The sequence below is a fragment of the Manis javanica genome, chromosome 1, assembly GCF_040802235.1.
Source record: "Manis javanica isolate MJ-LG chromosome 1, MJ_LKY, whole genome shotgun sequence".
In the NCBI taxonomy this organism is placed as follows: domain Eukaryota; kingdom Metazoa; phylum Chordata; class Mammalia; order Pholidota; family Manidae; genus Manis; species Manis javanica.
This window is the reverse complement of record NC_133156.1, coordinates 206232007-206255889: the sequence shown is the minus strand read 5'-3', so window position 1 is coordinate 206255889 and position 23883 is coordinate 206232007. Positions and strand designations below refer to the sequence as shown.

General features: G+C 43.0%; 1 long non-coding RNA gene across 1 annotated transcript; it reads right to left on the bottom strand.

The window, feature by feature from the left end:
• Positions 1–715: 715 nt before the first annotated feature.
• On the bottom strand, positions 716–22747 carry LOC140843622 (uncharacterized). Its single transcript, XR_012121524.1, has 4 exons — positions 22654–22747; positions 21752–21879; positions 12116–12159; positions 716–1849 (listed from the first exon to the last, which is right to left on the bottom strand). It is a non-coding gene; the product is annotated as an uncharacterized lncRNA (long non-coding RNA).
• Between the last annotated feature and the right edge of the window lie 1136 nt (positions 22748–23883).

The following is a 23883-nucleotide window of genomic DNA, read 5'->3' as shown; positions in this document are numbered from 1 at the left end:
TTCCCCATTTACACATGAGGAAACTGAGGCAAAAATGCTCAGTTACACAGTAAGTTGCAGAACCCAGAGTCAAACTTGGGCTGTCAACTTTCAAAGCCCATGAGCTTCCCACTGCACAATAGATCAAGGGTGTTTCACTTTGTTTCAGAAAGAACACAGATCAGGCCTGTAAACACTTCAGCTCAGAAATAAGGGACAACTGGGGGAAACCAAGGTTTCCCTGAATGACCCCTTTAACTCCAGGTAAATGGGACCAGGGATTCGTCTGTCTATACACTTCAAATTCAAGAAAATCACCAGTTTGAGAAATTTAATAATTTTTTTCTTTGTTCAAAGTATCTTTGTTTCCCTCTGACCTTTCCTGTTATTTCTGTGAAGAAGCATACTTCCATAAATATGACCATCATCATCATTTTCACTGTAATGATCAACAACATGCAGGAAACCGTTTGAAGTCTGAAAAGCACTTTTCTACAAAATGTGAACCATGACTACGGCCATAACCAAGACTTCCTAAGACAATCAGCATGGAGATCATTTTTTTCTTTGGTAGTAAGTAACCTTCAGTATGTTTATTAACTCATTCCTGGATTTTTCATCCTCTCTCATAGATAAGTTTATTTTTAACTAGATGTATTTGAATACTTACCTACTCACTCCATTGTACAGGGAAATAGGATATCTACATGCAAATAAATATTTTTGCACACCAATATTTGCAAATTGATGATTTCTGAAGTTTATTTACAGAGGTTTCTCAAACAAAAACCATTTGGATAACAATAAAGACCAAAATCCAAAACTTTTTACACTTAATAGAGGGCTCTGCAGAAAACACTTTTGGAACCTCAAGTTGTCTTGTTGCTAATCAGCTATTATTACAGGGGTTAGCACCAGATTAATGTTCCAAATGCTCTTTATCTCCTTACATAAGCAGAATGGAATTTCCAAATCTCATTTTTAAATGGCATTAGTCACCAGTATAACAAAACACATGCTCTGTACCAATAAAATTTAATGTTCAAATTAAAAAATGCTTGTTTACATGCATTTTTACACACCTCTCTATATTAAAGAAACCATGTTTGCATGAGATATTTTCCTTAGGTCAGAGGACACTCCCTCCTATTTCCCTGTCTAATGGCAGCCAGCCCATCTCATTGTCATCGCCCCTGGAGAGAAGGCAGAGATCCAAGAGGGGAGGGGCAGATTTGGTAGTTAGGACTTTGTGATTTGAAGTTAAACAGTAGCTCTCCCTCCTCCCTCCCTGAGTGCGTCTGGTAAAAGAACTATTTCTACAGGCAGGTCATCACTTCAATGAGCTCTATTGCTCTCTGCCCCCAAACCCACCAGTTATGGACCCTACAAGAGGTCTGACAGTAAAGAGAGAATCAGACACAAGTACTATATAACAAGAGCAATGACAAAATAGAGTTGCTTCTTTTTAATGCTTCTTTTTTTTTTCCCAAGTCCTGAGGATCCATCTCTCAACACAATTGCTTGTTAAACTCATTAACTTTTACTTCATCCAAAATAACTAAATCCTATGAGGTAAGGCAATAGTTCACTTCAAGCCACTATAACTCTATTTGAAAACTAGGCTAAAATTTCCACTACAATCCAATTTAAATTTCCTAATTGAAGTTTACGGACTAGTAGTATCTGAGTTTTACCTGTGTTACTGGGTTCAATGTATTTCTGACATGCATTTAGAATTAACATAATAGCATAGCACTGTAAACGTAACATCAGGTCATTCATAGACTTGTCTTATATGCTCAGCAACTGTGGGAAACGGTATCGGCATTAAGAATGGAGTTTCTTGTAGGTAGTATTTTCCTTTTTGATTCTATAAACAAAAAAACATGTTGTATTAAGGAATATTTTATTATAAGAGGTTAAATTTTTACTCAATAGCAGGCTAATGATTTATTAGTTTCATTAATTAGATGACAAAGCCCTAAAAGATTAAAAACAAATTTTTTTTAACTAAGCTTAACAGTAACAGAGAGAGACCAGGAACTATCTTTTGTGAGTGCAAAGTAACTACGGCTACTACTAATTCATCCTCTTCCTCACCTGAAAGACTTGCAAATTCTCAACAAACTACTCCTCCGTCAGCATTCAGAAAAAGGAAAAAACAAGCCGACACCATTTTTTGCTCATGATGTCGTTTGCTGTCCTCCAAAGCCCGTGGGTCCAGTTCTGATGTCAGGGTACGTGCGTGACTCCACAGAGACAGGCCCACATGTATTTGAAGAGGGAAGTAACCTTTCAGCTCTGCAGCAGGCATTTTCCCCATGAAGACAAATATAGCCCAGGCTGAAATCACTTAGTGCCAATCAAGGTAACCAGATCAGCTCAGCGTTAATAATGAATTTGGTCATGTGACCCCACAGAGAGAAAAGTGTGAGATAGCTGAGCACTTGCTCCATGTGACACCCACTGGCTAAGATGTCAAGCCACAGTTCTCTAAGCCCAGCTGGGAAGCAACAGGGTAATTTAATCTGCCACCCATTCTAATTGCTAAACTGAGAGAATTATCAGGGTTGCCAGAGAGGGCTTTCAGAGCCCTGGGTCTGGGCTTGGCGCCTGGTATGCAAAGTCATACTTGGGATTGTCATTAGGGATGGACCCAGGTTTTGTGGGGTCGAAGGCTTATACAACCTGGGGTCTCTCTTTAAGGAAAAGAATACAAAATTACAAATATAAAACTAGGAGCAGGACCTTGGAAGGGGCCCTTTTAAATGAGAGGCCCTGAAGCTTAAGCTTCATTACCGTCACCAGAAATCTGCCTCAGGTTGTTATAGAAACTGAAAGGACATTAGTCTCCTGTTTGTGTCCTGGATTTTGGATTGACGGACTCCAAGGACGTATATCCTCTCTGCTCTATATAATCATTTGTATTTACCCATGTTTCCTTACTGTACACAATGCTATCATGGGTCGTGGGTCACCCCTTCACCAACCCTCAGCCCACCTCAGATGTAGGGTTGTGTTTCTGACAGACACCAGTCCCAAGCTGGTATGCTCAGGTTGTCCTCTGTGATGCCAACTTTTAAAAGTTAATGATATGTCCCAGATATCTTTAGTTTCCCCTAAATAATCTGTAAAACTTTTGGAGAGAATGACCACAAACTCAATCACCAGAAACAAAAATGATAGCACAATGGAGTCAGGGGAGACCTTTGAATCAGTCAGTTTGCAGGCAAACCAAAGATTGTCTGCCCTATTTAAGTATTTATAAAGCAAACTAAAAATGTTATTACCACAATTGGGAAAAATCAAATAGCATTTAATCCCTCAAATGCAATGTTGGTTCAACATTTCAAAATATTGTTAAATTAATAGACTAGAAGAGAAAATTACATGATTATGTCAACATAAGTAGAGAAATTATTTCATGACATTTAATACTCATTCCCAAGAAACTCTTATCAAATTGGAAATAGAAAATTTTCTTTTCCTGATAAAGAATGTCAACCAGAAACCAACAGCAAATATCATACATAATGATGAAATAAGAGAATTATTCCTATTGATGTTAGGAATAAGATAAGGGTCCCTACAACTACTTCACATTCACTGGGAAGTCCTAGCCAATTAAATGACAAGGAAAAGAAATTACATAAAGATTTGAAAGGAAGAAACAAAACTTGTCAGTATTTGCAGACAACATAATTGTGTATCTAGAAAATATAAAAAAATATGAAGTAAACTGTCATAATTCACAGAGTTCAGTTAGGAGGCCAACCACAATATTAACATATGAAAACAACAGCTTGCCTCTATCCTACAATAACTATTACAAAGTGTCATGAAAAAAGATCTTACAAAACCCACAAAACTAAAAAATACCCAAGAATAAACTTAAAATGAAAATGTTTAAGATCTAAATGAAAAAAAAGACATAATTTTATTTACAAATGTACATAAAAGAAAGCTCAAATAGATGGAGAAAATGTTCATGTATCCGGTAAGAAAGGCCTGGCATCACAAAGATGGTGGTTCCCCCCAAATTAATCTATAAATTCAGTGAAATCACAATCAAATTCCCAATGGGATTTTTCAAAGAACTTACAAACTGATTCTGAAATTCTTCTAGAAGAGAAAAAGAATGCCCAAGGCAATTTTGAAAAAGAAGTCTCAAAAAAGCATGCTGTTCTAAATTTCTGAATAGAGGCCAGGCTTGAAGATGAGTAAGAAAGCACACTCAGGCACATACACAGCAGATGAACTGCATGTATTTGCAATGACCTTGAAAGATAAGAGGTTGCATCAAGGAGAGCTAGAGGAGCACAGATTCTTGGGTTTACCTTAATTCTATCAGGAGAGAGGCTTGAGTGCTGGCCATGGTCAACTTGACAGGAAGAAACTGCCAGGTGGTGGAAAGTCCTGAACAGTGTTATCTGGAGCCTACAGGTCCCCAACCACGACACTTCAAAACTCCAGAACTCCAGTGGTTTTACAAAACCACTTTTGGTAAGCCACATTATCCAGATCTATTATCAGTTTCAATTTCTTGCTATATTGTTAAAATACCACATTGGTGCACTAAACACCGATTAAATGATAATAACGAGGTATCAGATATGCCTAGTTGCCCTAAGACAATGTGATAGGCTGTGTTTGATGCCTGGCTATTACCACTCCTCATTCTAGGGCCCATTATCTGCTAGATTACTTCAGAAATGTGGAAAAGCATGTGCTCTCTAAATTTTAGAATTCCTTTTTCAAAATTTCAGGCAGGCATGTCATTTATCTACTGGGGGAGCTAAGCAGGACAAACCTGGCTATTGCCTGTCACAGTATCAAATCAACATAAAGCTACAGGAAATAAAATATTGTGACATCAGTACAAAATAGTGCAATAGGACATACATGGGAATCTAACAACTGAGCCGTGAATATATGGGAATGTATTATAAGATAAATGTGCATTTCAAATCAATAGGGAAAGGATAGGCTGACTATTCAAAGAATGATATTGGAGCTACTTACTGACCATTTGAGATAAATTAACTTATATCACTATGTTTCACTATTCAAAAGTTTAAGTTCCAGAAGGATTAAAGACCTAAGCAATACATAAAATTATAAAACCTTAGAAGAAAATCTTATAAGAACTTGATGGAAGGAAAGCCTATGTAAAACTCTAGAGGAAAAAGTGATTAGATTCAATTTTATCAAATTGTAAAATTCTGTCAACAAAAATCACCATAAACATACTAAAAGAAAAGTGACAGATTATAAAAGGACATTTGCTACATATAAACAAAGGAATGATACATAAGGAACTTCTACAAGAAAAAGAAAAAATAGTCCATAGAAAAATGAGTGAAAAATATGAAATAGCAAATCATATAAGAGAAACTACAAATCAATACTAAATATTTTAAAAAGCTCAACTTCACTGCTCACTAGTAATAGATGAAATAATAGTGCAATATCATTTCCATTTTTTACCTGTAGTTGACAATACTTTTGTTTGTCTGAGAAAGTCTATATTTTCCCCCTCATTTCTGAAAGAAATTTTCACTGGGTGAGATAAAATACTGGTTGACAGAGGATTTTTCCTCCACAGCACTTTAATGATATCACTCCATTATTTGTCTGGCTTACACAGTTTCTGACAAGAAGCTTGCCATAATTTTTATCTTTGTTCCTCTGCATGTAATATCTTTTTTCATTGCCTTCAAGTTTTTCTCTTTATCCTTGGCTTTCAGTGCTTTGAACATGATATGTCCAGGTTATTTTACATTGTTTTGCTTTTGTATTTACTCTGGTGTTTTCTGAGCTTTTTAGATCTGTAGATAGTGTTTATTATTAACTTTAGGAAATTCTCAACCATTACTTCTTTAAGCATTTCTTCCACCTTTGCTCTCTTCTCTTCCTGGAATTGTAATTTACATGTATGTTAGACTAGCTGATATTGTCCCAGAGGCTTTGCATGCTCTGTTGTTTTCCTTTCTTTTTCACTCATGAGTGTGTGCTTCACTTTAGGTAATTTTGTGAAGTTAGATCTTCATGTTAAATGATTCTTTCCTTGGCTGTATCAGGTTTACTAATGAGGCCATTGAAAGTGTTCTTCAACCCTGGTACTGTGTCCTTCATTTCTAGAATTTCCATTTGATTCTTTCTGATCATTTCCATCTCTCTACTAACATTACCCATCTGCTATTGTGCATAGTCCATCTGTTCCATTAGAACCTTTAACACAAAAACCACAGTTAATTTAAATCCTGGGGCTGGCAATTCCAACACCTGTGTTATATCTGAGTCTGATTTTGTTAATTACTTTGTCTCTTGACAGTGGTTTTTTTTCTCCCTTGCTTTTTTGTACATTTCATATATGTTTTGGTGAAAGCCAGGTTTCTTGTATGTGACAGTGAAAACTGATGCAAATAGGTTTTATGCCTGGAAATGAGCATGCTTCTTCCTCTCCTTCCTCTACTAGGCCTTTGGTATAGGGGTTTAAGTCAGTATATTCAGGAGATACTATGTGGGAGACACTATTGGTTGTCTCCCTTAACAGTAATCTCTTCTTTCTTCCTTGCTACAAGAAAATCCCAACACCAATTAAGTTTTGGGTGACAATGTCTTTAGGGACGATTGGGCCTTCCTCCAGTCTTAGAATATGAATCATGTTTGGTTTAAGCTAATCACGGAAATCTGATTCCCCCTTTGCCAGTGAGTGGTTTAAAAGCAGGCATGTGATCAGTCCATAACAATAATAATAAAGACTTCAGGGAGGAGTCTGGGAAAGATTTTCCCACATGATAAAAAAGAGGGATATGGAAGAGACCTTAACCCCCTTCCACCCCGCCGATTTTTCTGCCACATGAGGATGTGCTGTTGGAGACTGTGGATGCCATCCTGTGACCATGAAAGGAAAACCAAGGAACCCTGGAGATGTGACTTGAAGCCCTGACATGAATGAACCATGGAACGAATCAATCCAGGAATCACCTATCTCTGGACTTCATGTTTTTTGAGAAAGGTAAAAATCTCTATTGCTGGTCTTGTTTCTTACAGGGGGAAGCTATCCCAAAGAACGTAATACTTATAAAGCATCCATTCTTGAACACAGGCTCAGGGCTAGGCCTCTGCTTACCTCCTGTAATGTTCTCATCATCATTTCCCACTTCCTCTGTGCTGATCTTTAACTTCTTCTGGTGTCCATGATTTATGCGTGCTGTTCTTGCTGCTGACACAGTCTTACCTAACATCTTTGCTTAGCGAACTCCTACTCGTCTTTTAAGTGTCACTTAGAGCACCACTTTTTCAAGGAGGCCTCTCTGCCCCCGAGTGTGGTTAAGTGGCCCTCTTGTGTTTTCCCATGTCACCCAGCACTGTCCCCAAAACAGCACTTGTCACACTGTCATAATAGTCCTCCTCATTAGACTGCAAGCTCTGCAGGGCAGGGACCATGTCTGTCTTTTTCACTACAGCCTTCCCACATGGAGCCCAGAACTTCACACACAGTTAGTCCACAATAAATATTTGTTAAATAAGTGAATGAAATCTTACCATCTAAAAAGGAAAATGAGGCACACACAAAGAAAGGAAGTGAAAGTATAAGTCAGAGTATGCTAAATATTGTGCAATTCACATTAAAGTTTGAGGGAATTGGATGGATAACTGGGGAAAGCTTAGTGGAGGAGGAAGTGATGTGGACCTTGCAGGAATTGTATCAGAAAGAGGAAAGTATTTCTGGCAGGATGGCAGTCAAGGTGCCACAAAGGGGAGCAGGAGAAAGTCAAGCAGCAAGGCTGGACCCGAGATTTCAAGTGAGGTGAGTGCCAGAGGTAATGCTGGACCAGATTATAGGGGTCTTAGAGACCAGGCATGGGGTTTGGGCTTTATTCTGTAAGCAAAAGGGAATCCCTTAAATATGTTGAGTGGAGCAGTGGCATATGCAGGTCAGACTTCTGACTATGAAATCTTGACAGAGCATGGGATGAATGAGAGTAGGCGGATAGGGCCAGGATGATCGACAGGGCAGCCGGCGTCACACGGTGAACACATGGAGGTCTTCGTTTGAGTAATGGTCCCTCTCCCATTTTTTAGCCCATGATTATGGAGCAAAACTATGATTAGTATATAAAGCGAATACAAAAGTGATTTTTAAAAGACCCGTAGAAAGTGTAAGTCAGGCAAAGAGTATTCTCCACCATGACCCCTATAGACAGGAGATCAAGAAGCAGATTCAGAAAAAGAAGGAAAGAAAGTAAGGAAACTCCTTTCCTGACAACAAGGAGCTCTTCAGAAGTTGTGTTTCAGCTGAGGCTCTGAGAAGAAACTTGGTTCGTTTTTGCAAATTCCAATGTCATTCATAGTTTGTAGGGTTTCCTACAAGACAATTTTCCTGCTGGCCCTAAAAGCTGAAACTTTTCTTCAAACTACAAAGTTAGGATCAAAACAATACTGAAATAGGTGAGTGTGCTTTTCTCCAGAAATGCCTTTTAAGATGGGGCAGGAGGAGAGATGTGCAAGTAAGATTTTTTTCATCCACAGCACTATAATTATAATAACAGCCTGAAAATTCCTAACACCTTTCATGTGAGGTGATCAAAAGCAATTTTATCACACTCATGGTTTTATTTATATGCAGAAAAGCTTTTCAGATTTCAGTAGAGGTTAGATTTATTACATATTTGCATCAAAGCCACCAACTCATATACCTGACAGCAAGTCATATTTTACCAAAAAATGAAGCCTTAAAATTTTACTGTCATGTTTCCCAGTCCCCTTGTATTTTAGCATTCCTGCCAAACTTGCCAAGAGAGAAGGCGCCTTGAACTTTTCTGACCCTGTTGTGTCAACACATCTCTCGTGTGCTTCATACTTTGTGCCAGTTCTTTTTGACAATGAGGTCTGAAGTTTAAGAAATTCTCCACAGGAAAAACCTCGCAACATGGACTGTACCTTCCACTCACATCTGGAACCATATATCCAAACCTGCTCTTATGAATTAAATGCTGGCTTTTTCTGACAGAAAGGAAGGGATGTCCGTCTATCGTCTGACCTAGTAACTGGCTCTCCAGAGTGTGTGCCTTTCCCTCTCTTTCCCTCTCATGAACCTTTGTTTTCCCTTTAGGAAACCTCCCCCTACTTTCTAGTTCTCAGAGTCCTTAGATTGTCAGCCCCTGAACCCTCAAAAAGAGTTCCTAAACAGGGCTCAGCCAGCTGTGATCTGCCCCTTCAGGTCCCAACTTGTGAAATCAAATTTCTTTACTACTAAGGAATATGCATATTTTAAAATGCTGAGGCCCAAGTGAATTGGAATCCACTGCAGGGTGAGGCCCAGATATCAGTTCAATCATTAAAGCAGCAGGGGGTAATTTTCATCTGCAGCCAGGGTTCAGAACCCCTCGGATAGGTGAAAGTTCTATCATCTTTTAATATTCCATGGTTCTAGGAGGTGCTAATAAATTACTAGGGTACACCATTCCCCACTTCCTTTCATTGACAGAGATCCTGGAACATGATGACTCATCCTAGAATAGCAAATCGTTTCCGTTCAAAAACCTATATCAATGGCCTAGTCGTTGTCCAGAGCTCTGTAGAGGTTTAGGCTAATATCTGGGCTGAATGGGAAAGACAGTCGCATCATATCTGCCATGAGCAATGGGGAAAGAGAGGTACTCAAGATTTCCCCCAGCTGGTCCTAATGCAAAGAGGAGAGCACACAGGAAGAGCTCTCAGACACGGATGTAGGTCGGCGCTATTCCCTGTTTCAGGTATGTAATGCTGTAACAAAGCATTTCAGTTCCAGCCATTCTGAGACAACACGTGCTCACAGTGGTGTGATTTGGACAGGGTCTGCAGGAGACAGCTTATCTGTTTCCAAGTGGTGTTAATGGGGAGGTTCTTAATTAGGGCTGGGGGATCCAAAATGGCATCACGTTCCTATGTCTATGTCCTGGTTGGAGAGGTTGGACTGGCATGAGGGTGGCTGGGTCCCCTCTCCAGCAGGCTAGTCAGACATCCTTACATGGTGGCTCAAGGCTCTAAGAGAGTGAAAGTGGAAGCTATCAGTCCTCTTAAGGGCCTCATACAAGGCTCAGAACAGACACAGCATTGTTTCTGCACAATTCAGTTGGCCAAAGAAAGTCACAAGACCAGCCCAGGCTCAAGGAGAGGAGAAACAGACTCCACACATGCATCCATGGAGGGGAGGAATTATTGGCAGCTATCTTTGCAGACAATGTATCTTTGCAGACAATATCCCTTACTTGGCTCACCCCATGGATCCTATGATGTGTCTACTGTTCTGAAAGTCATATTATAAAACAGGTGAAGACAGTATGTTGATATTCCTGATTATCCATTCCTAATTTAAATCATTTAAATATTACTATAACCACAGTACACGTACATTATATTCACATCACTGCCTTAACTAATGTCTAAATATTTTCAGATATGGTCATTTACTAGATTATTATCTTCACCAGTTAACTATCAGAAAGAGATAATGTGGTTGAATTTTAACCCTACAATCTTTGTAGGAATGGTATTTTGTTGTATTTAAGAATATAATTGGACATAGGAAATTAAGAATCTAATGGGAAGGTAGTTGTTTCCCCCCAGTACTCTCACCCTAAACCCAAATTGGCAGATAGATAGTCTCTCCGTGTCAATTTCAGAATATTGCACATAACAATGAGATTAAGAGCAGGAAGTCAAACCAGTGGTTTAAAATCCACTTTTTCCAGGAAATTACAACCCCAACCCCACTGTGACCTCCCCTCCATGCTGCTCCATGCTTCATATCCTTAAAGGCTGGTCTGTGTCCTTCTAGAGGTTATGCACACTTGCCAAAGATTTTGGGGAGAATCTCTTCTTATTTTAATTACTCTTCAGATAGAACCCAGCCCTGTACTCTGTTATTGAAAACCATTAGCTGGGACCACAAGTCCAAGATTTATCACCAATTGAGTCTCACTTGTTTTCAGATTGTAGTTCTACTGGTTAAAATTCCCAGACAATTTTCTTTCATTAAACAAAAATGAGACTTAGGGTATTTTTAAAACTACAAGAAGTTTTATATGAAGAGTATAGTTGCAGATTGCTTGTCCTATGAAGTTGACTGGAAAAAATATAGGAATGATGTCACAGACAGAACCACATAGACTATGCCCAATCATCTGTACAACAAGTATTTATTGAGCACTTAATATGTTCTTGACATGGTGTTAGGTACTGAGAAAACAGAAAAATACAGTATACCATTCTGGCTCTAATAGTCTAAGAAGGGGAGGCAGATATGTAATTTATTGTATTGCACATGATATATTAAGCTCTCTAATAATAAAACTAACATCTGTTATTATTCATACATTTCAAGAATGGCTTAAATTCTGATAGCCAGATTTAAGCTTGTGAACATATGGCTTTTAAATATACAATGGAAACTAGTCACTGTACTTTGCTATACTACCAACATTAAATCATAGTTACTTTGGAGTGTAAGTTAACTGGTTTAAAATAAGTCTATAACACACTTAAAAAACACTTTCCTATCTCATACATTCAAATTACTTCTCCATGTGAAGTTATTTTCATTCTAAGTTATCAAGAGAAGAATAAGCAGAACATATTTATGCAGCACTTACTGTGACCCAGACATTGCTCAAAATGCTTCCACTTAAACTCACTCACTTACTTCTTAGAATGACCCTATGATCTGGATTCTTTCATCATCCCCATTTTGTAAGAGAGAAAGCTGAGACAGAAAGGCTAAATAACATGTCCAAGGCAAGTGCCCAGGAGGTGGTGGAGCTGAGTTAAACTGACATGGCCTGGCCCTGGGGTTCATTCTCACCAACACCACACAGAGAAGATAGCAACTAATTTGTCTGGAGCAGCTGGGAATGGTCGTTTTGAAGTAGTGATACTACCATCTTAAAGGATAAGAGGGGTTCTGCAGGTGAAGGAGGGATATTTGCAAACCTGAGGACAAATTTGAGCACTAACAGGAAAGCTGTTAAGGCTGTTGGGGGTGTGATGGGCGGATACTGATGGCAAAGAGTCCTGTGTACTGTGACCTGGAAGGCCAGGCATCCATTTGGGACAGCCAGCTTCACCAATGCCCTGTTCAGAGACTCACCTGTAATTTTGAGAACCATGTCCTCACAGATGACATGTTGGAATCTGGAAAAGAGGGATAGAAAACAATGGTCATAAAAACCTCCATGAACAGTTTCAGTTTTTGGAGTCCTTTAAAATACATTCTCTTAGTTACACTTCACATTTTGCAGTTGAGAAAAGAGACAGAGAGGTAAGTGTTCCCCAGTAAATAAGTCTAGAGCCAGGCCTCAGATCAGGTCTTTGGATTCTTTTTCCAGTGTCCTTTCCACTGTGACCACTACGGTCCATTCCCATCACTGGACCTGGAAGTGCCCACGTGTCCATTGGGCTAGTCCTGTATCCAGAGGGCCACGGTCACCCAGAAAGGACACCTAAGAACATTCAGAATACTAGGCTCCAGAGATGGCAAATGCACCCCTAGTGAAAATGACATTAGTCTTGTCTTCACAGCAGTCATGGTATGGCCTGAGGCCTTGGTGTCCTTACCTGTGAATTAAAGGAAAAGCGTTCAAGATGATTTCCGAAGGGCCTGTACAGCTCTATCTTTCTCCACCTCCATCACTGTCTACATGTAGCTTCATTTTAGTCAAGTGCTGTTTTTGGCCATCACTGAATGTCCAGTTCCATTCAAAACAGAGCTGAGTTGACAGACAGTGCCATTAGAGCTGGAAGCTCAGTGTCTGGGACATAGCCTCAGGCATGTCTGTATTCCAGACAAGTTCCTCTCTGCACTTGAAGCTAATCTTGAAGGGTCCAGCATTTCCATGTCCCACTGTGGGTTCTGCTTTGTAGGCTGAAATGAGATACGTGTCTCCCTATTAATATCCTCACACTGTCTGAATGCATTTTGAAAGCTCACCACACTCAGCAACCTGTGGGTTGTTTTTGTTATTGTTGGTTGGAGTCGTGCATATTTGACTTAAAAGTTAGCACCAAATGCAGATTTATCTGATCAAGGAAGCATGAAATAGAGATGGAATGGGTAAATTTCCTTTGCAAAGCAGGCAGCCCTGGATGTATTTTTCATGCTGGATATTTGTACCAACTTGAATGAATGGCAGTGGTGGGTCTCACCAGGAGAAGTGGCCAATGAGGTCATGGAGAGAGCAGTGGGTATGGCCAAGATTGCAACACAGACTGAGTCTACTGGGCCTAAGGAAAGGGACATAAGACAATGACCATGTTAATTTGATTCCCTAATTCTCATCTCTGTTTATAGAGGGCTCTTCAGTTTTCAAAGAGTCTTTATATTCCTTAATTCATTTGATCACCTTAGCATCTGACAGGTGACCAGGGCATAGTTAATTATCTCTAGTGACAGGAAGCTGAGGTTTGGCGAGTGACCAAGCTTACACAGAAAGGCAGGAGTATAATCCAGTTCTCCTAACCTATAGTCCAGTGCTCTTTCCTCTGCACCATGCAGCCGCAACCGCTGGGATTCAAACCTGAACCTCTGAAGGCAGAGACTGCCTTATTGATGTGCATGCCTCAGGACATGGTACCCAAATTCAAGAATTATTTGTTGGATTTCTTGAATATCTAGCTTGACTAATGAGAGAGACTGGCCTTTACGAATTTACTCAAGTAGGGAGAGAAAAGAGCCCAAGTCTTTATGGACCAGACTCCACGATCTGGTCCCTGTTACCTCACTGACTTCACTTCCTTCTACTTCCCCCTTACTCATTTCACTCTGGCCACTCTGGCCTTCTCACTGTTCCTTAAACATACCAGACACAGTGGCCTCAGGGTCTTTGCACTGGCTGTGTCATCTGCTGGTACATCCTTCCCCAGATACTCTCATGGCTCACTTTCTTGCCTCCCTCAAGTCTATGTTCAGACATCACCTTCGCTGTAAGACCTGCCTCAAACCCCTGATGTGGACATATAACTCAGTCCTCATTCCGGAACTTCTAATCACTCTTACCTTTTTATTCATTGGCATTTTTTGCCTTCTATCACGCTATGTACATTTCTTATTGTTTATGATTACTATTTATCATCTGCTTACACCTGGTAAAATTAAAATCCAGGAAGGCAGAGATTTTTAGTTCACCGATGTAGCCCAACAGTTTAGAACAGTATCTGGTGCACAGTAGATCTCAATAAATATTACTGAATGAACAAATGAATGAATGAATGAATGAATGAATGAATGAATGAATGGGTTTGCAAAGTCACAGCATTCCTTTCTTTTGCACAGAGATTTTCTTTCTGTTCTATCCAACTGTATATAAGCTTAACTGTGATTTAACTGACTTTCTGGTGTACAGTGTTGTCAAGGAGCAGGAATCTGTCCTTTTTCTTTTGCCAAGGGGAAAAGGAACATCTGTGGCCTAAATTACTGATCTAATGTCTTCCCTCTCTGGGTGTGAGAATTTTTACTCAAGATAGGGTTCTTGTGAAGAGGAACAGAGGGGAAAATGGAAAAAATAACAACAGGAAAAAGCATCCCTCATGGTAGACTTTCAGAGTTCTCACATCTAAGGATCATTAAGGAATAAGCACCAAGAGTGCTACATACAGCAATTCTAGACATTGAGAAAGGGAGAGAATGTGGCACCAGACTCACCAGTCTTGTAGCATAGAAGTCAGACAGGGATTCAGAGCAGATGGACAGGCACTGAATTCAAGCGCATAGCTTTTTCTAGAGCCAGGCCCAGGCAAGTGCTAAGCAGTGGGCCAGGGGGTTGTTAGAGAGGAGGGGTTTCCCCAAAGTTGCTGAATCTCAGCAGATTTGTCAAGCCCAGGCACAGGTGAGCTGGAGAGTTGGCCTCAAGCATCCAGACACCTGTAGGCAGCAAGCTGGAGTCTTTGCTGTTGGGGGGCTCTGGCATCCTAGGTTGGTCCAGGAGGGAAAGGAGCTGGAGCTCGCGTAGCAGGTTAGAGCTGTGCTCAGTTACCAGATGGGAGGACAGGCAGCTGCTAGTCTGGGGACACTCAGCCTCTCCTCTCTTCCTCCAGGCCTGGTTTGGGAACAGGGGACAAGCTGAGCCACAGGAGCAGAGCAGAAGGAAGAAGGGAGTGGAGCAGCCCCAGCTGCACAGAAGGGAGGAGTGCAGAGCAGGGAGGCCGGGCAGGGCTGACAGAGGCGCCCGAAGACTTCTTCCCAGAGAGAATGGCCAAGGTTGGTCCCTCTTTATTTAGTGAGGCGTGGAGAGCAACGGCATGGGTTTTCAGAGACAGGGTCAAAGCCCAACATCACTGTTAGAGGGCTGGCGAATGGTAACTACGGGTTTCAATTTCCTCAGAGGAGTGCTGAAATACCTGAAGGACAGAGGACTCAGAAAGCCTGCATACCACACAGGCACACTGCAGGGCTCCTAACCCAGGCTCACTCTGGAAGTGTCCAGGGTCTCTGGCTTTTCTACCACGGCCCCAACCCAGGCAGGTTGGAAGGAGGGAGACGGAGTGCACCCTCCATCCTACAGCGGGTTGTTCCCACCCATCTCCCATCCTGCCCTGTGCCTAGCCAGAGGTGGTTTATTTGAACCAAGAATTTAAATATAAATATGCAACATCCCTTCCCTTCTCCCTCCACTCAGGGAGAGGGAGCTTGTGTCCACCCCATCAGCTGCAGCAAGAGCGCCATGTGTGCAGAGATCCTATCTACACTGAAAAGAGCAGAAATATTAGACACAGCTAAATAAGAAAACACAGATTATTGCTGGAGACCCCTAAGGCCTACTTTGTCTGTGCAATAGTTTGTTTTACTTTTCACAGAATTTATTTTGGCTGCAGCCAGATTGATGGTGATTATATCTGAAATCCCCCCCACTCCCCAACATATCTGTCACATAAACACTTCGTTTAATTCAGGTTTGTAAAAAGCTACAGGCCAACAGGGAGCCAGTTTGCAGATTAATTAGCAGATGCTAATGCTGGGCATCTTGTCACATGGCCCAACAGCTCAGAGGCTGAGGGTCCAAGAGGGGACGGCAGGCAGCCTGGTCCCCTTCTCAGACGTTTGATCCCCTGGATATTAAAGGAAAACCAAGGGAAAAATTGGAGGGAGAAGAAGAAGGCTGCTTGCTGTCTACCCTGGCTGAGGAGGAGACTGGGCTGCAGAGGGGGCCAGATTACCCATCCGGGCCCTGCAGAGGCGGAGGCGATCTATAGGCATTTTGAAGTCGATACAAAATAAACCCCAGACTTCCTCTGTGTTTCTGTAGATAGCATCACTGGATCCAACACCTCCTGGGAAGGGGAAGGGCCTTAGGGGCTAGTGGCTGGGGAGAGAGGCCCCTGCTCCGGCAGCCATGGGGGAATATGGGCCTGGAGCCTTGGCAGTGATACTCTGGTTCCCCGAGACCCCCAGGCCGCCTGCTCCGCAGTGGCTGCTCTGGCCCTGCCAGTACCGGGCAGGATTTCCGACTGTCTGATGGGAGTGTGCCCCTAACAGGCTGCATATGCCTACCAGCTGTTGTTCTACTTCTGCCCCCACAGCCAAGACAAGAAAAGCATTATTTCCTCCTGGCTGTCTAATCTGTAGCCCTCTCTAACTTCACAGGCCAGTTTTGGGCATCATTAACTCAGCTCTTCTCTAGGGTAAGTTCCTTTTGGTCAGAAAAGGCTCTTTTATTCTCCCCATCCCATTTGCCTTTTCCTTTGATGTGGGGTTCCTCCACTAAGGTGCTCAGAGAATGACATTTGGTTTTCAGAGGCTTTGTTTACATCCTAACTGATTCAGAAGAGCCTATTCCATTTGCACGGCCAGTCCCAAGCCTGGGAGAATTCCTGTTAGCCGAAGAACGGATGTCTTTTGAGTGTGTTAATTTCTGGTCTTTCTATGTACCATCTCATTTAAAACCAAAAACCCAGACAAACAGCTATTTTTGAACCCCATATCACAGATGAGGGGTTGGATGGAGAAAAGAACAGGAGGTAACCCAGCCAAGCAGAGGCCGAGCCAGCTCTGAATCTGTGTCTGACTCAATCCACATTCTATACATCCTAGTAATTTCCAGAAAGGACTCTGGGACTGGAAGTGAAACTTCCCACTCTTGTCTTGGCTATGCCGCTAACTAGAATGACCTGGGTCAAGTCTCCAGCCTGCCCTGGGCCTAAATTTCCTTCTGTAAAGGAGGGGGTGGGTAGCACCTCCCAGGTCCTGCCTTCCAGGGCCGCCTGCCTCAATTCCACCTCCAAATAACCAAGAGAACTGGGCCATCCCGACTCAACCTGCAGAGGGACCGGAAGCCAAAACCCAGCTCCAGCATATCCAGTTACTAACCAAACACTTGTCTTTCTTCCTGACTGAAACTGAGCGTGCCTGTTGCCTGGGGCTCTTGACCAAGAGCTCATTTTTAACCCTTTCACACAGCTGTTCTTTTCCACAGCACATAAAACACAAGGTACCCATTAATCAGACATTACTCCACTCAGACCTCACTTGGGGATAGGCTTTGAAAGGAGAAAGACCTGCAAAGAGCCCAAGCAGGACATCCCATTTTTGGCTTAGCCAGTCCTAATTTTTTTACTCCTGTCCCTTTTTGTAAATGTTACTTTGTAAGTGTGATTCCTATTTCACTGTCCTTTTAAAACAAAGTGTGCCATTGTTTAGAGGGCAGGAAAGGAGAGGCTGGTTTGGAGGGGAGAAGGGCAGGGAGCCGGGGGTCACATTCTGGTACGGGTATGAACCAAAGTGGGAGCAGGGGAGGGCCGGGGCCCGGGGCACCATGCCTGTCCAATTGGGGCGCCTCAAGTCTATCACTTCAAAGGGTCTTCCGAACATTACCTCCTTATTCTTCATGATTGTCCTCTCGGGACAAGACTGGAGTAAGAGTGTTATTCTCCTGCACTAATTTTTAATTGGCTTTCATGATTTTTAAAGCTCCACTCCCAGTACTAACAACAAACAAAACCAAAACCAAACAAAAAGCAATCTTAGAGAAACAAGACCACAGAAACAATGAGGACCCAGATTCCAAAACTCTTGGGTTCACCCCAACTTTAAGGATGTGATAGTCACAGCCAGGAAACACAGAGCAGTGGGCTCCAGGCTTAGAGGCTTAATTGTCAGACTGTATTTCCAGATGCAAGGTTCCTGCCTTTGGCACGGACTTTTCTATAACAAACCCACTTTGGGGTCATTCATCAGTGCATAAATACACACCTGGGAGGTGGGGGACAAGCCCCCATTTTTCTGGCTTTATATATACGGAACTCATACTTCTTCCATTGACATTTGAAAAGGATGATCGATTAGAGGGCCTTGTGCCATGGAACAATTTCAAATAAACGAGCATCATCTGGTGCATGCTCCCGCTCTCCACACCCTGCAGAGGAAACGAGCCTTTCCTTCCAGCTTCTTCCTTTCAGGTGAGGGAAAGCAAACACTGAGCCTGAGAGGGGCTCCAGCTTCAAGCCTCTGACTCAGTGAGGTGGGGGAGGAGGGCGTGAACTCTTAGGTTTTTGCTTCTCAGCAAATGGGGGGACTAGAAGTCCAAGACACACAGTGCTGAGGCCTCCAAGACTATCTGGAGACCAAAGATATGGAGGTGGATGAGACTGTTGTGCAGCTCCCCAGTGTCACTAGCACGTGCCACCTCTGTATGTGGGCCATGTCAGTGGTTGTCTAAATAGAGTTGATGGAACCTTTAGCACTATTGTCTGACCCAAAGTACTATTTGCATCTGATGCCTGCAACAACACCATTGGAGATGTGTTTCTTTGCATTCACCACATTATCTGCTTATAACATGGTGGGGGTGCACTGGGAGGGTTGGGAGGGGGATTTGGAAGCTGGTAACAGGAAAAAATGCCGCACAGCCAATAAGTACTCAGAAAAGGGCCCAGGATTGGACCTGAACATTACTGGTTACCTTAAAGAGGGCCACTCCAGTCATTGTGGAAGGAAGGTTGTATGAAAGTCATGAAGCAGTATGGATGGAGCCGTCTTTCTATCCCAAGTTTAGGATTGAAGGAAAGAGGAGAGAGCTTAAATTAATGCTAGGTAAGGCAGATGAATGAAGGATTTGGGGGAGCCTTTTAGACTTTTTGGGCAGCTCACATGATATGCTATATGTGAAAATACCTTTGAAGTAGTGGGGGGCCTCAAGGATGAGTTTTTTTGGTCCTAATTATTAGCTGATTGGAGTGTTGAGTCAGTGGAGAGGAGAGACTTGGAGGCCTGGACCTCACCCGACCAGTTGCACGGCACCCTCCACCCCTCTGAGCCTCCACAAGAGCTCTGGCTCTCCAGGACTGCAGTGACTGGCTTTGCCACATACCCACACCCACCCCGCCCGCCATCACCTGCCCCAGGAGAGAAAGACAGGAGCCTTGAGTGCCTGGGAGAGAGAGGTGGGAGGGAGGATTACTGAAGGGGCCGCTGCCTCCTCCTGTTAGACCATCTTTCAACACCAGGTAGGCATCTGGCACTTGCTGAACTTTCTTTCTCTTGAGCTTTTTGAGGGAAAGACTGGTGTGGTGAGGGGAGGGCTTAGTGGAGCCAGTGAATGGTTTGGGAAAAGAATTAAATTTCCCTGAAGAGGGCTCTCTTCTTGGAATCCCTGAAAGCTTGTGTGACAATATAATTAAGTGGGAGGCCACGACAGCCTGTCAAATTGGAGCGTGCTTCTGGCTCGCCTGAGGTGGTGGGTGGGTGAGCAGGCTGAGGGCATCAGGCCTACCATCAGCACAGCAATTCCAAGTATGTGCTTCTCTCTGTCAGTTCATGAGAATCATAAATGAAGTAAACAGAGGCTCCAAGCCTTAAGCAGGTGAAGATGGCAGCTACTCGCCAGCACGCGGCCAGTCCTGGCAGCTTCGGCAGGACAGAGCTCTCCACAGGGACTTCCGGTGCCCCAGCCCCATGGGACCTCTTCTCTCTCCAAGCTCAGCCTCACAGTCCCCAACACTGGTTAGCACTTAAGTAGTCTCATTGTTTCAGTCCCTTTGCAAGAGCATTACCCACATGTCACCATTACAGTTGCTCCTTGAATATGGAGACTGGTGTGGCCAGGAAGGGATCTGCATCCAAGGTAGGGATGCAGACAAACAGCCTCAACTGATTAACAAGAGACCCTACTGCTAACTCAACAGTTCAGTTTCCCTGACTGTACCTCCTCCCAGGGCACCCCTGCCTCCTCCCAGTCCACTCCTAGCTCCTCCCAGTGCACCCACTTTCTCCCAGTCCACTCTGCCTTGTCTTCCTGGTCCACCACCACCACCACTCCACATAACTGTTTCAACCTGACTCCGGGCTCCAATCTGTACCAAACTTTGATTTGAAAAACATCACTGAATAACCGTGGTGCCTCCTTAAACAAATGTCTTCATCCACAGGCAACAGACACCAACACACATATGCAGAGATAAACACATGTGTGCTCTGTCTCCCAGTCATTTTAAATAAATGTTACCACAACACAGCCCAGCTATGTAGACTTCTTTTTTTTTAAATCAATATTGCCCCAAGCTAGCAAATAAGGAAGGAAATCACTGGGAAATGCATTATTCATGAGCTTGCCAGAGTGCTGATGACTAGCAGTGATAAAGGTCCCAGTGTGAGGGGCAGCGGTCTGATAGCTCCATATCAAGTCCATCTGTCCAGCCAGCTTCCTGTTTTCGGGAGCAGGGGTATTGGTTCTCATCACTTTTCCCCCTCATTTAGGAGAGTGGGATCTGCGCACCTGTGGGAGCTGAACTTGCCTTGTGCTCAAGTCATCATGTGGGGAACAGGGGGGACAGGACTACCGCAGGGGGAAGCCCTGATGAGAACTAATTAGACTGCTGTCCTCTGTAGTTCTTCACCTCATACTTCCATGTGAGTGAGAAAGAATCCTTAGCTTTTGAGAATTCTAATCGGTGAAGGGAAATAATCATTGGACATTAGTCAATAAAGAGCTCTTCCCTAATGGAATTCTGGGAAAGGCTCTCAGAGCTAGTTAGGGATGGCCTGGACACCTCCTCACTTAGCTTTCCTGTGAGAGAGAAGCTGCCAAGCCTGGAAAAGAAGGATGAGGAAAGAGGAAGGGCCTGTGGGGCCGGAATCCTGGGGCTTATTCACAGATTCTCTACCAGCCATTAAGTTACCTCAGACAAGACTCCCCAGTCTGCCTGGGCTTCTGAGTGCCCCCCACCATGAAAGCAGAAACTCAGGACACCCACAGTGCCAGGAAAAGAGACTAGAATTGCTTCTGAAGGGTTTCATGAGCTCTAGTGGGAGAGAGGGGGAAAATTGAAAAGTAAGAGAAAACTCTATGTTCTAATTAAATTTCAAATGATTAACACAGACTCATGCATAACTTACAGGCACCTGAGAAATGTGTTATGCAAATGAACACACAGTCCCAAAGAGCACTCATTCATGCAGTGGGCTATGAATCCCAGAACAATAAGCAAGACAAAGAACTCACAGAAGAGGGGTCCAGTAGGTCATTTCTAGCCGTGCCAATTGCTATGATCATTTTTGTTAAGTCTCTGGAGGAAAGTGGGAGTCAGTTGTCTGGTACAGTTTGTTACAGGCCCTACTCCACTCTCTGCCAGAACTCCTAGCAGGCTGTGGGACTGGTACTTCTAGATGGCAGGGTCCAAGTCAGAGACCAATGGAAGTCATTCCAGAGAAAGGAAGTAAGAGCAGGAACGAGGCATGAGGGTCCAGCCCACCAGTTGCCCAGAGGCAAAGAAGAGGGAGCTGAAGCTTTGTGCTCACCTTTCAGTCCTAGGGGAGCAGGGCTCCCAGACAAGCAGGCAGGCTGAGCCAGAACCAGCATGAGGCAGAGTCCAGGGAATCTCAGTCATCCTTCCAACTGAGGGTGAATCAGCACAAGCAATGAAATCCTGATCAGAAAAATCAAACCACCTCAGTGAAAAGTCTGCGTTATAGACTTCATTCTTCGAAATGTTGCTTTGATATTTTCATGTTCATTTAGGGCTTGAATGAGATTAACAGAAACTGACAGGTAGAAATTTTGTTGTCCCACTTACCAAATAGAGAAGAACCATCACTTATAACCCACATGGTTGACTGTATTCAAGCACATGTTCCTAAAATGTGTAACAACTGCTCTTTTAATTGAGCTACCTTTCCTCCTGCAATTTTATTTACATGAGAGCAGTCACCAGAAGGAAAGATTTGCATGAATCCCAGGCACACAGAACTATCATGATATCCACTGGGAAGTGGAAAGAATAGCTTTCACAAAGTTCATGCATTGTACTCTTCACAAGATGCATGTTCTTTAGCCTCTTGCCCATATGTGGCATCTGAGAAGCAGAGCCTGGCAGCCAGAAACACTAGCAGCAATAACACATTACCTGCTGACAGCCACAGAAATGCTGTGGAAATAGTTCTGTCTGTTTTCTTTCTGGGTCATGAGTTTGGGTCCATTTAGGGTAGGGAGGAAAAAAACACACACCAAAAAACCCCTCTCCTTCCCTTAATAGTCCGAGAGTATATATACTCTGTGCTACATAGAATGTAAAGATGGAACAATTTTCCCTCATTATAGCCAATAATGTAATATGGAATTACATTGTTTGGCTAAACATTTATCTACATCCCTCCTCTCCTCCTACCCCAACTTCCCCGCCTCACCCCACCCACATACATACTTTATCCAAAACTTCAGAAAAGTTGGGTGGAATGTCCAAGTGAAGCCCTCAGAACACCTGCTGGTGCTCAAACGCAGCTTGTTTTATGCTGCTGATTGCTTTAATGGCCCCAGTTTGTCACTCTTCCCTCTAGCCGCACCCTCTGCAACAGGATTTTGCAGTTCCTTCCTTACAAGCAGAGGAGTATATTTCCCCACCTCTTGACTCTGGGTTCAGTCAGGTAACTTAGTTCCGCCAAAAGCGATGACCAAGTGCCAGTTCCCAGCCTGGCCTCAGGAGCCTGTGTGGTCCCTCTTGCTCCCTTCCAGCTGTGCCATGCCACAGCAATATGCCCAGGCTAGCCTGCTGAAGGACAAAAGCATGTGGAGCAGAACTGAATCGCCCAGTTGTCCCAGACAAGGCTGATCTAGATCACCCAATGGCCAGTCAACCATCAGACAACGTGAGTGAACTGCAGAAATAGCTGGCCAACTCCCAGCTCACCCCAGAGGGACGAGCAATATGCACTCATTGTTGCATGCCACCAGGCTTTCCTGGTGGCTTGTCATGCATCCGGCAGCATCACTGAGGCAGGAGATAACTGGTACAGTAGAGCAGGAACATGGGCTTTAGAGTCAGGTACATTGACATTCAAACCTTAGCTCCACTGTCTTTCAACTGTGCGAACCTGAGCAAGCTACAAAACACAGCTTTAAGCTCCAGGCCTATTGCACAAAATCACCTTAGAGCATGATTATCAGAATTAATAGATAACATATGAAAGCTCCTAAAATAGCTCTGACACATGGTAATCAATCAGTACATTTTGCTTCTTTTGCTGGAATCCTTTAACTGAATGCATAGAACTTTCACCTGAAGCTAAGTAGTTTGGTGTCTTCATTCACAGATGATGAAAAGTCTGGAACCAGAGCTCACCAGGACTAACTAGGTATAGGGGCCATCCTAACACACACACTGTTCAGCTAGCCTATTACATCACTTAGTGATATAGCACAAACTTCTTTCCAATATTCTAATTTCTACATCAGTAGTTATTTACATCCTTTTCAAAGGTCATACAGCAACCCATTAAGTGAATACATCATCATTTATTTTACCATTTGGGATTTTTTCCATCATTTTTTCTCACTAAATACCGAGTAAACATATATCAAATACCAAGATAGACGAGGTGATGTAATTGTCAAATAGGATACAATGAACAAAAGAAGAGAAGACAAAGTCTTTAAA